At 42.1% G+C, this 10753-nt stretch overlaps 1 long non-coding RNA gene across 1 annotated transcript in view; it reads right to left on the bottom strand.

Moving 5' to 3' along the window:
* Nucleotides 1-668: 668 nt before the first annotated feature.
* Nucleotides 669-10753, bottom strand: part of LOC122938607 — a 153032-nt gene continuing 142947 nt past the window's right edge. Inside the window, exon 3 of the long non-coding RNA XR_006390041.1 lies at nt 669-707. This is a non-coding gene — a long non-coding RNA (uncharacterized LOC122938607). The remainder of the gene's footprint in view (nt 708-10753) is intronic.

Below are 10753 nucleotides of genomic sequence, written 5' to 3'. Positions count from 1 at the left end.
GGGTCAAGATAGGTCATATTGCCTTCCTAGGCATTTGTAAAATTATACTCTTTAAAGTGTTACACAGTGAAAAAGGAATGTAGAGAATGGCTTGTTACTTTAATAACTTTAATATTATAAACATTTACTTTTAATTCTTGGTGTTATATTTTTATGTGTCTTGCAGTAGAAAATATCCAGAAATATTGCAACTTTCACAGTGGAAACTGCAAAATCAACAATGAAAAGTAATGGAATTATGGAATGAACAGAATCGACCAACATATTTATGATATGCAAATGATAAAAAAGAAACAACATTTTCAAAGCAGATTGATTTATTCAGTATCGAGTGTGAGTGCCATGCACAGAAATACACACACCTACATGCCTTGACATGCTATCAATGAGGTCATTAACAGTTGTCTGAAGAATGTTCTGCCACGCTGAATGCACTTGGACACACAAATCATCAACATCTGCTGCTGGCAGCTCCCTTTGCAATTGATGATCAATAATGTCCCAGATACGTTTGATGGGAGACAAGTCTGAAAGTGCTGTAGGCCATGGTGCCACATTTATGCCACACAGACTGTTCACAATAGCATGAGCAACATGTGGCCTGTCGTGGTCCTGTTGAAAAACAGCTCCTGGGACACTCGGGGGGGAAATGGCTTTACCACTGGTTCCGTGAGCAAATCAATGTAAATGCAAAACTGTTAGTATACCTGAAATGAAGATTAGACAGGTCTGGCTACTATATATTATGTCACCCCACACATAATCCCAAGAGTAGGACCTGTATGACATTTACTTGTGAAGACCTCTTCACTGGGTTGCCCACATGGTCTCCAGACCAATCTCTGGCTACCATTACATCAAAAACAAAACTGGAACTCATTGCTGATAGACCCCCATTCCAGCCTCCATTGCCGTCTTGCTGTGCACCTTTGAAAGTAGTGGCGTGAGGTAAATGGAACACATGAAGCTGGACTTCAGACTTACAGTAGCTCAACATAGCCCAATGTCATGCAAACATCTTCTGATTGTTTGTGTAGATACTGTTTGCCACCCTAGATTTGGGATGTGACATCCAATTTCACTCACAGTACAGAATGGATCACTATTAGTGTTGAGCGTGAATATTTAAAAAGCTAATTTTTATCGTAAATATCAGCATTTCGAGTATTCGCAAATATTTAGAATATAGTGCTATATATTCGTAATGATGAATATTTTTTTTGTTTTTTAACACAGTACACATCAGGTAATCATCCCTCCTTTCTTCTAGCTTTTGAGCCAATGAGAAGTTTTTGTCACAGCTTAGCAACATTACTAGCAACAAATAGAAAAGTTGCCTACCCCTTACTATATAAGAACTTCCCCAGCAGCTATTTTATAAAGTCGATTGCAGTTATGAAGAGACCACAATTTCATTGCTGTGCTCTGTGCTTTGTTGTATTACATAAGAAAGATAACTTATATACAGTATATATTTCAGATAGTTAGGGGGAGATAGTCAGTCTAGGTTAGATTGAACTATAGTGTAGCTGATAGGTTCCAGTGCAGGGTGTTAGGCAGTGTAATAGGTTATGTTGTCCATACATACCAGCTGCAGACATTGTACTGTGATGTCACAAGTTGCACGTATTGCGAAAAATGTGCATCATTAATTGCCAAAAATTTGCAAGCGCAAATACACTTACCTAAAGAATTATTAGGAACACCATACTAATACAGTGTTGGACCCCCTTTTGCCTTCAGAACTGCCTTAGTTCTACGTGGCATTGATTCAACAAGGTGCTGATAGAATTATTTAGAAATGTTGGCCCATATTGATAGGATAGCATCTTGCAGTTGATGGAGATTTGAGGGACGCACATCCAGGGCACGAAGCTCCCGTTCCACCACATCCCAAAGATGCTCTATTGGGTTGAGATCTGGTGACTGTGGGGGCCATTTTAGTACAGTGAACTCATTGTCATGTTAAAGAAATCAATTTGAAATGATTCGAGCTTTGTGACATGGTGCATTATCCTGCTGGAAGTAGCCATCAGAGGATGGGTACATGGTGGTCATGAAGGGATGGACATGGTCAGAAACAATGCTCAGGTAGCCCGTGGCATTTAAACGATGGCCAATTGGCACTAAGGGGCCTAAAGTGTGCCTAGAAAGCATCCCCCACACCATTACACCACCAGCACCAGCCTGCACAGTGGTAACAAGGCATGATGGATACATGTTCTCATTCTGTTTACGCCAAATTCGGACTCTACCATTTGAAAGTTTTAACAGAAATCGAGACTCATCAGACCAGGCAACATTTTTCCAGTCTTCAACAGTCCAATTTTGGTGAGCTTGTGCAAATTGTAGCCTCTTTTTCCTATTTGTAGTGGAGATGAGTGGTACCCGGTGGGGTCTTCTGCTGTTGTAGCCCACCTTTCTTATCCATTCTGACATTCAGTTTGGAGTTCAGGAGATTGTCTTGACCAGCACCACAACCCTACGTGCATTGAAGCAACTGCCATGTGATTGGTTGACTAGATAATCGCATTAATGAGAAATAGAACAGGTGTTCCTAATAATTCTTTAGGTGAGTGTATATTGGTGCATATAAAGCTATTGTAATGTTCTGCCATGCCAACCATTTTCTCCAGTCTCAGGAAACGTATACCAGTTTGAAAAATGTAGCATAAGTGACCCACGCTAGTATTTTGCGCATTACGCGAATAATAAAACATTGTTAATTTTTGCAATCAAGAATATAATCTCAAATTCTCGAATTTGAAAATATATGACGAATATTCTACAAAATATTCACGAAATATCACGAATTTGAATATTGCCCCTGCCGCTCATCACTAATCACTATGTGTCATTCTTCTAATCAGGTGATCCATCCATGCAGAGGTACACCTTCCTGCATCTCTTGCTGTTATTCCAGTTTGTAGTTCCCAACCAGCAGGACATGCAACATTTAACAGTGCTGACATCTGGGTCTAGGCATGTTGACCTGCCAGAGTGATAAACCAAGGTTTCTCATTTCAAGGATTCTGTCTCTTTTGGTTTGCGACTAAGACAATAACTGGCAGATTGAATAACAGAAGGCATCACACAATCATCCCATATGACTTGATATGATTTTTTATGTTTCATGTGTTTCAAGTTTGCTTTCAATCTGGCTTTTATTCCCTTCCCACATGCCACAGATTGGAGCTAGGTGCTTGAAAATATGATCCTTTACAGATCTCAGTGACACCTGCACTGAGATAGATATACTCTAGAGATGCAACACCACAGATATACCATAGAGATGTACTGAGATAGATATACCCTAGAGATGCAATATGACAGATATACCATAGAGATGCACTGAGATAGATATACCCTAGAGATGCAATACGACAGATATACCATAAAGATGCACTGAGATAGATATACCCTAGAGATGCAATACGACAGATATACCATAGAGATGCACTGAGATAGACATACCATTAAGATACATAGAGATATGATGTTTGCTACTTAGAATTACCAGAGCAAAACACTCTAATATCAGACATGTGCAACCAGAAAACTGCATTTCATTATACGTTACATCGGTTCAATAGTACCGGGCCCTGTGATCTTCCAGCCTTTTGTTAGATGGGTTGGTTATGCTTCTACACATTCATTATATCCCTCGTCACTGCTATTTGCTGTCTGCCTCATCTGTTGATTCTGCTCAAGCTGCCATTTATATGGATTTTTCGTCCTTACAGAATTAGGAAAGAAACTGATATCCATAGACTGGCTAAGTCTATTTCACCAGGTGCTTTAGACAAACAGAGACTTACATGTCTTGCAGCAAAACCCTTAGCAAGTAAGCAGAGATTGTCAAACTCGCTGCTGTATGTTGCTGCTAAATGTCAAAGTGCCACTCTTGTTCCCTTTGTATCATATATTAATTGTGATGTTGCCAGGGGTCTCAAAAAAACGAGCAAGGTGATCACGAAGACCTCCTTTTCTATCTTTCTTAATACCGTTGCTACAGTAACCTCCACAAAGATTTATTTTTTGACTGAAGCGTGAAGTGCTCCATTATTTCTATAACAATTTGTAATATCTAGCAAAGAGACACAATTTGACATCAGCTTTATTATAGGAGACATAGGGGGTCATTTGCAAATAGATATATGCCACTTTTTGCAGTATATCTGAAGCAGATTGTGGCGCGAAGGTTATTTGCATCGCAATCTGCAAATTTTCTCTGCTGGCACCAGGTCTAAAAAAGAAGACGTGGCATGGAGGAGGAAGGGGGTTGGCCGGCAGGCTCCTCTCATTTATCCTTTTCTACGCCTGTTTTTGGTGTAGAAAAGGGTCTAACTCTATGCCAGCAATGGAGCTGGCGAATATTTAGACAGGCGTTGGATACGGTTAAGTTATGTAGAGGCATGCATCTCTACATAAATTCGGCACATCCACTGCTAGCTAAAAGGGTATTAAGACCAGCATCTAAAACTCTGGTCTTAATAAATTACCCTTATAGAGATTGATGGATAGATAGATAGATAGATAGAGATGAACAAATCGATTCTAAACTAACCTGATTCATTATGAATTTCACACAAAAATATTCAGTCAAACTAACCCTAACCCTAACCCAGCGCCATTTTACTGTAATTATTGGCAGGGAAAACCATGAGGGAGGAAGAAGATGGAAGATCACACGACACATGAAAGAGGTGGGAGGGGCTTGCCATGATTGGCGTAGAGCAGGCATCCTCAAACTGCGGCCCTCCAGCTGTTTCAAAACTACAACTCCCAGCATGCCCGAACAGCCTACAGGTATCAGCCTACAGCCTGGCGTAGAGGCTAGAAAACACCCTGATAAGTCAATCAGGGGGCAGTAAGCAGTAAAATCCTTCTGCAGAGAAAGATGTGTTTTGGTGGTGTCTGACAAAAAGCTAGGAGAAAGACAGTGTATATAGCAATGAATGATAGATACTGGCGCTCCCAATGGCAATTTGAAAATAACAGAATTAATGGGGGATCTTAAAATATAACTTTTACTAATATAGTTAAAACATAGCGCCACACACAAATAAATGGTAATAATGATAAATATGGCTTAAGAAATAAGGAACAGTCTTACCATTCCGACGCAACCCTGGTCAACCGAGCGTGGTAAAGAGGATGCACCACGTCCAGGCTGGTATTTAGGTATGGTTGTTGGTAATTGTTAGGTGTAGACAGTGCAGGGAACCGATGTCCCTAGAAATCCCTGGTTGGGGATGAGGCCATTGCTAATGCGGCCCTGCCTGTCTATACAGAGTTCCTACCCCGCAAGGGGTGGCCCTGTCTGGATACCTTACCCTAAAGTAGGGAGGTGTGCCTAATAAGCCCTATTGGATATGTTAAAGTAATAAAGTGCATGTAGGAGGGTAAAAATAATCAACATGTGGTTAACCTTCCTAACAAAAAGAAACTATGGAAGTCACATAAATATCAAGTACAGACTCAATTGATGGCACTTCCACAATAACTGGCACGTGTTTCGCGTCAGCTTCCTCAGGGAAAATGAACTAAATGGACGACAAAGAGCCCTTCTATTTTCCCAGGTTCAATAAACCAGTTAATTGATCACATCTTATATTCAAATAATTAATAAAGTTAATGAACATCCATAGAGCTCACCATTATACTCCCAGCCACCTCATATCCGGAGCATCAAGTCACATGCACTGACTGAGAGCTCTGAGGACATCTTCTTCTGAAATTGAGGCCGGCCTTATAAAGTGTATTGACATGTAGGTCCTTTGGTTTTAATATATATGTGTGTCGGCTATGGAGGTTTGATATTATATCTTTTATGCCCACTATTGTAAATAAACAGTATGGAGGCCCTTCACGCATGGCGTGCACATCACGTGACATATCAGCTGACTCTCAGTCAGTGCACGTGACTTGATGCCGGCGTGCTCCTGATATGAGGTGGCTGGGAGTATAATGGTGAGCGCTTTGAATGTTCATTGAAGGGTTTCTGTCACCCCAATTTTCGCTATTAAACAGGCTGACATTATAGATGTAAAAATGTCACCTGAATTTAACTCTGCATTTCTTTTATTTAATTATACCCCCATTTTTGTGCAATTTTAACTTTTATTATATGCAAATGAGCCTCTAGGATCGGGGGGGCGTTGCACCTGCTCCTAGAGGCTCCGTTTGCCCACCTCATTTTCACGCCCTTCTGTCTTGATTGACAGGGCCAGGCCAGCATTGGTTCTCCATGCTGGCCCCTTCTCGCCATGTAAATCTCACGCCTGCGCTGTTCCGTTCAGTATTCGGTGCAGGCGCAGTGAGAAAGCTGGCTGCCGGCTTTCTCACTGAATGTTAAACTGTGTCAGAAAAAACCCATGGTAGTTTCTGATGTACTGACTATTCATATTCAGCAGAAGACTTATTTTATATTTCTGTGCAGGTTAACATGTAGCTCTCTAGTGTAGTGGTTAACATACTCGCCTCTAATGTACAAGGTTGGGAGTACAAATCCTGGCAGAAACATTTCAGAAATACAGATTATGTTTAATATTTTTTTGTAATTGTAAAAAATGTATGGCACAAAATAAATGTGTAATTACAAAATATATATATATATAGATAGATAGATAAAATCATACTTCTGATATATATGAATGTATATGTGGGAAACTACTACTGAAGTTTTTAGCCATAATATATTTAGATATATTATATATTCTAATTATATAATAATATATTATGGCTAAAAACATATATATATATATATATATATATATATATATATATGTTTCTGCCAGGATTTGAGCTCCCAACCTTGTACATTAGAGGCAAGGACATTAACCACTACACTATACAGCTACCTGTTAACCTCCACAGAAATATAAAATAAGTCAGGCTCCAATTGCACAGCATGCAAACCACTCGCGTTTTGTCGTCAGCACATTGTCTGAAGAATTGCCACGCCAGGGAACTCCTTGGAGCTGGCTTTGGCGTGCTCAGTCCCTGGGTGCGGTGGGCAGTAGCAGGCGTACTGGCTAAGGGATGGCAACTCTGCTTTTGTACCTTGCTCCCTCTTTTGCTGTGTGGCTGTGATCTTGATTCCATGTGAGGTCTAGGAAATCATCATCCTCCACATCATCTTCCACCCACTCTTCACCCCTGCCCTCCTTGCTGGTCTGCACACTGCAGAAAGCCGCAGAAGTTGGCACCTGTGTTTCGTCATCATCAGTAGTGATGGACGAACATCGGCCGGGACGGTTCGCGAACGCAATAGTACGCAATAGTACGAACGCAATCAAATGTTCGCGAACTGCAAATTTGCGGCGGGCCCCAGTCACTTTAATGGCAGACGAACCTGAAAAACCTTCAGCTCATATTTGAAGCCACCAAATACTTACAAGAAAAGAAGTGCACAAATCGTCCCACAACATGGACAGTGACATACCTGAGGGGAATCAATGGAAAAAATTCCCACTAAAAATATGTATTTTAATTAGGGGACATTTTTATGCGTGTTAAATTGAAACTCTCAAAAATGTGCCCTGCTGGAGTCTAGATTTTTTTTTATTTTAGGCCACGGGAGTACAGGCCCCAAACATTAGGCATTCACCGGACAGAAAACATCAAGTGATTATGTGGCTGGAGGTATATTCGACATCAATTAGTTAGATATCAATTTTACTGCAGGCCAGTGGAGTACAGGCCCCAAAAATTATTCATTCAATGTACAGAAAAGAACAAGCTTTGTCTTCTTCTCATTGTTTGTCACTAGTAGAGGCCTAAGCATGGCAGGCAGTTTCCCCCAAAGAAGTATCTTGTTGGATGAGCAGCCAATACCGCACTTGCATCAATCTTGACAGGATTTGGCTCCAGGTGTAGAGCAATAGTTTTTTTTGAATGCTTCAACATCGCAACACCACGTCCTTGAATAAACAGAAGACTGGCTGATTCTCTCCTGTCTTAAGCAACATTTAATTTTTATTATTAAATTTATTAAATATTTTAACATTGATTTTATTAAGCCCAAACTTGATTAAAATTCTAAGAAAGTATACCTAAGGGCTCTTTCACACCTGCGTTCTTGTCTTCCGGCATAGAGTTCCGTCGTCGGGGCTCTATGCCGGAAGAATCCTGATCAGTTTTATCCTAATGCATTCTGAATGGAGTGAAATCCGTTCAGGATGCATCAGGATGTCTTCAGTTCCGGAACGGAACGTTTTTTGGCTGGAGAAAATACTGCAGCATGCTGCGCTTTTTGCTCCGGCCAAAAATCCTGAAGACTTGCCGCAAGGCCGGATCCGGAATGAATGCCCATTGAAAGGCATTGATCCGGATCCGGCCTTAAGCTAAACGTCGTTTTGGCGCATTGCCGGATCCGACGTTTAGCTTTTTCTGAATGGTTACCATGGCTGCCGGGACGCTAAAGTCCTGGTAGCCATGGTAAAGTGTAGCGGGGAGCAGCATACTTACCGTCCGTGCGGCTCCCGGGGCGCTCCAGAGTGACATCAGGGCGCCCCAGGCGCATGGATGACGTGATCGCATGGCACGTCATCCATGCGCATGGGGCGCTCTGACGTCACTCTGGAGCACCCCGGGAGCCGCGCGGGCTGTAAGTATACCGCTCCCCGCTCCTACTATGGCAACCAGGACTTTAATAGCGCCCTGGCTGCCATAGTAACACTGAAAGCATTTTGAAGACGGATCCGTCTTCAAATGCTTTCAGTACACTTGCGTTTTTCCGGATCCAGCGTGTAATTCCGGCAAGTGGAGTACACACCGAATCCGGACAACGCAAGTGTGAAAGAGGCCTTAATCTGTTTTTTTGAGGGGCAACTGGTAAATCACACCAGTAGAAATTATATGTTCCAATAGCTATTGTCACTATGTGTAGATGCGATACCATCCCTGGACATGGGCATATTCCAAAATCCCGGACTGAAGCATAGGGAACAGGCACCCACCCAACACATTGCCTGTTCCTAGTAAAAGCCTGCCCCAGGCTAGCTAGCCAGCTAAGCTAACTGTCTTGGTATCCACCAACTAACTTGGTGGCCACCTATATCTAGGCATTTACTCCACCAAGGCCAGGCCCCTTGGTGACTTGCTCCTGGTACAAACAACACCCCTTTTTTTATGCTTCCCCGGGACTTTACTGCACCCATCCTATTCACATTGCCACAGTGGAAAAAGAAAAACATATTTGCCGTTCAGTGGTGCAGTTATATATTCTAAAGCCTTTTGTGGCGTGTATTAGTGGAAAAAATAAGGGCCTATTTGCCATTCATCGGTGCAGTTATATGCTTTAAAGCCTTTTTTGTTGTGTAATAGTGGCAAAATAATAATATATTTGCCGTTCAGCGGTGCAGTTATATATTCTAAAGGCGGATGCTCTGCGGACAGAATCCGTTTTATTGGTGTTATTGATTTGATGGATCAGAGGAAGGGCAAAATAATCAGTGACATCAACACAAACTTACTGCTGACGGATTCACAGTATTATTTTACTACCACAGCAGACTCCCTATACGTGTTACTGCAAGGCACAGTGTTCTACACCACTATAATGGCTCTCTGCAGTCAGGAAACAGCTGTTTTTTTAACGCAATTTGCCATGAATAAATTCGTATTGAAGCAAATTTTTTTAAACCCAGACAAATTGAATTTAAAAAAAATCATCTATTTATATCCAGGACTGTGACTGTGACGAGAGGACATCTTATGCGTCTTGATGAAAGAAGGTTTGTTACTATGTGAGGACAATGTGGGTATTTCTCCCTGAAGAATCTGTAAATGAAGCAGGAGCATAGGCAGTGTGCTTCCTCTCCCCTCTGTCTCTTTACAGTAATTCCCCCTCTTTACAGGGAGCAGGACCAGCCCACTCCTACCAAGAGGGCAGGAACAAGGTGATTAACCCTGTCCCTGTCAACCTTTGCCATTCCTTCCTTGCTGATAGTAACAGCTCAGATACAAACAGTAAAATACATGATACAAAACAATATTAACTACCAAATTTTTCACTTTATAAGACGCACTTTACTCCCCCCAAAAGCTGGGGGAAACTGTGCGTCTTATAAAGCGATGGTGTCATTTTTACATGGCTGACACTGATGTATCCCGGGCCAGTATGCTGCACAGCGCGGCCAGCGATACATCAGTTACAGTTATGCGGGGTGGGAGGAGGGGCTGGAGGCTGGCAACTCCCGGCGAGGCCCGGTGCAGTCACTGTATTACACCAGGCCCTGCGCACAGCAGTCTCTTTGTATGTAAAGTCTATTTCTTTAATGCTGAAGCAATCGCTCTCTTTTGATAAACTAATCGACCGAAACAGTACTCACTCTATGAATGCAGCGTTCTGGCCAGCGCATGACGTCAGTCAGTCAGTCAGTCGAGCTTCTGCTCCTGAACTGGGAGGAGCGTAACTGACTAAGTGACGTTACGTGCCGGCCGGACCGCTGCATTCATAAAGTGAGTACTGTTTCCGGCGATTAGGCTAGTTTATCAAAGGAGAACGATTGCTTCAGCATTAAAGAAATAGACTTTACATACAAAGAGAAAGCTGTGCGCAGAGTGTAATGGGACACATATTAATAAAGTGATGCTGTGAAACATTGTGCCATGAGGGGGACCAGCATAAGATGCTATATGTGTGTCATCCACACATATAGCATCTTATGCTGGTCCCCCCTCATGGCCCTATGTGTTACAGCACACATCCCCCCATAACAGTGCATCATCCACAGATCCCCCATAA

This window comes from Bufo gargarizans, chromosome 5 (assembly GCF_014858855.1).
Source record: "Bufo gargarizans isolate SCDJY-AF-19 chromosome 5, ASM1485885v1, whole genome shotgun sequence".
NCBI classification, from domain to species: Eukaryota; Metazoa; Chordata; class Amphibia; order Anura; family Bufonidae; genus Bufo; species Bufo gargarizans.
Note: the sequence above shows the minus strand (reverse complement) of the source record. Positions and strands in the feature narration are given on the sequence as shown.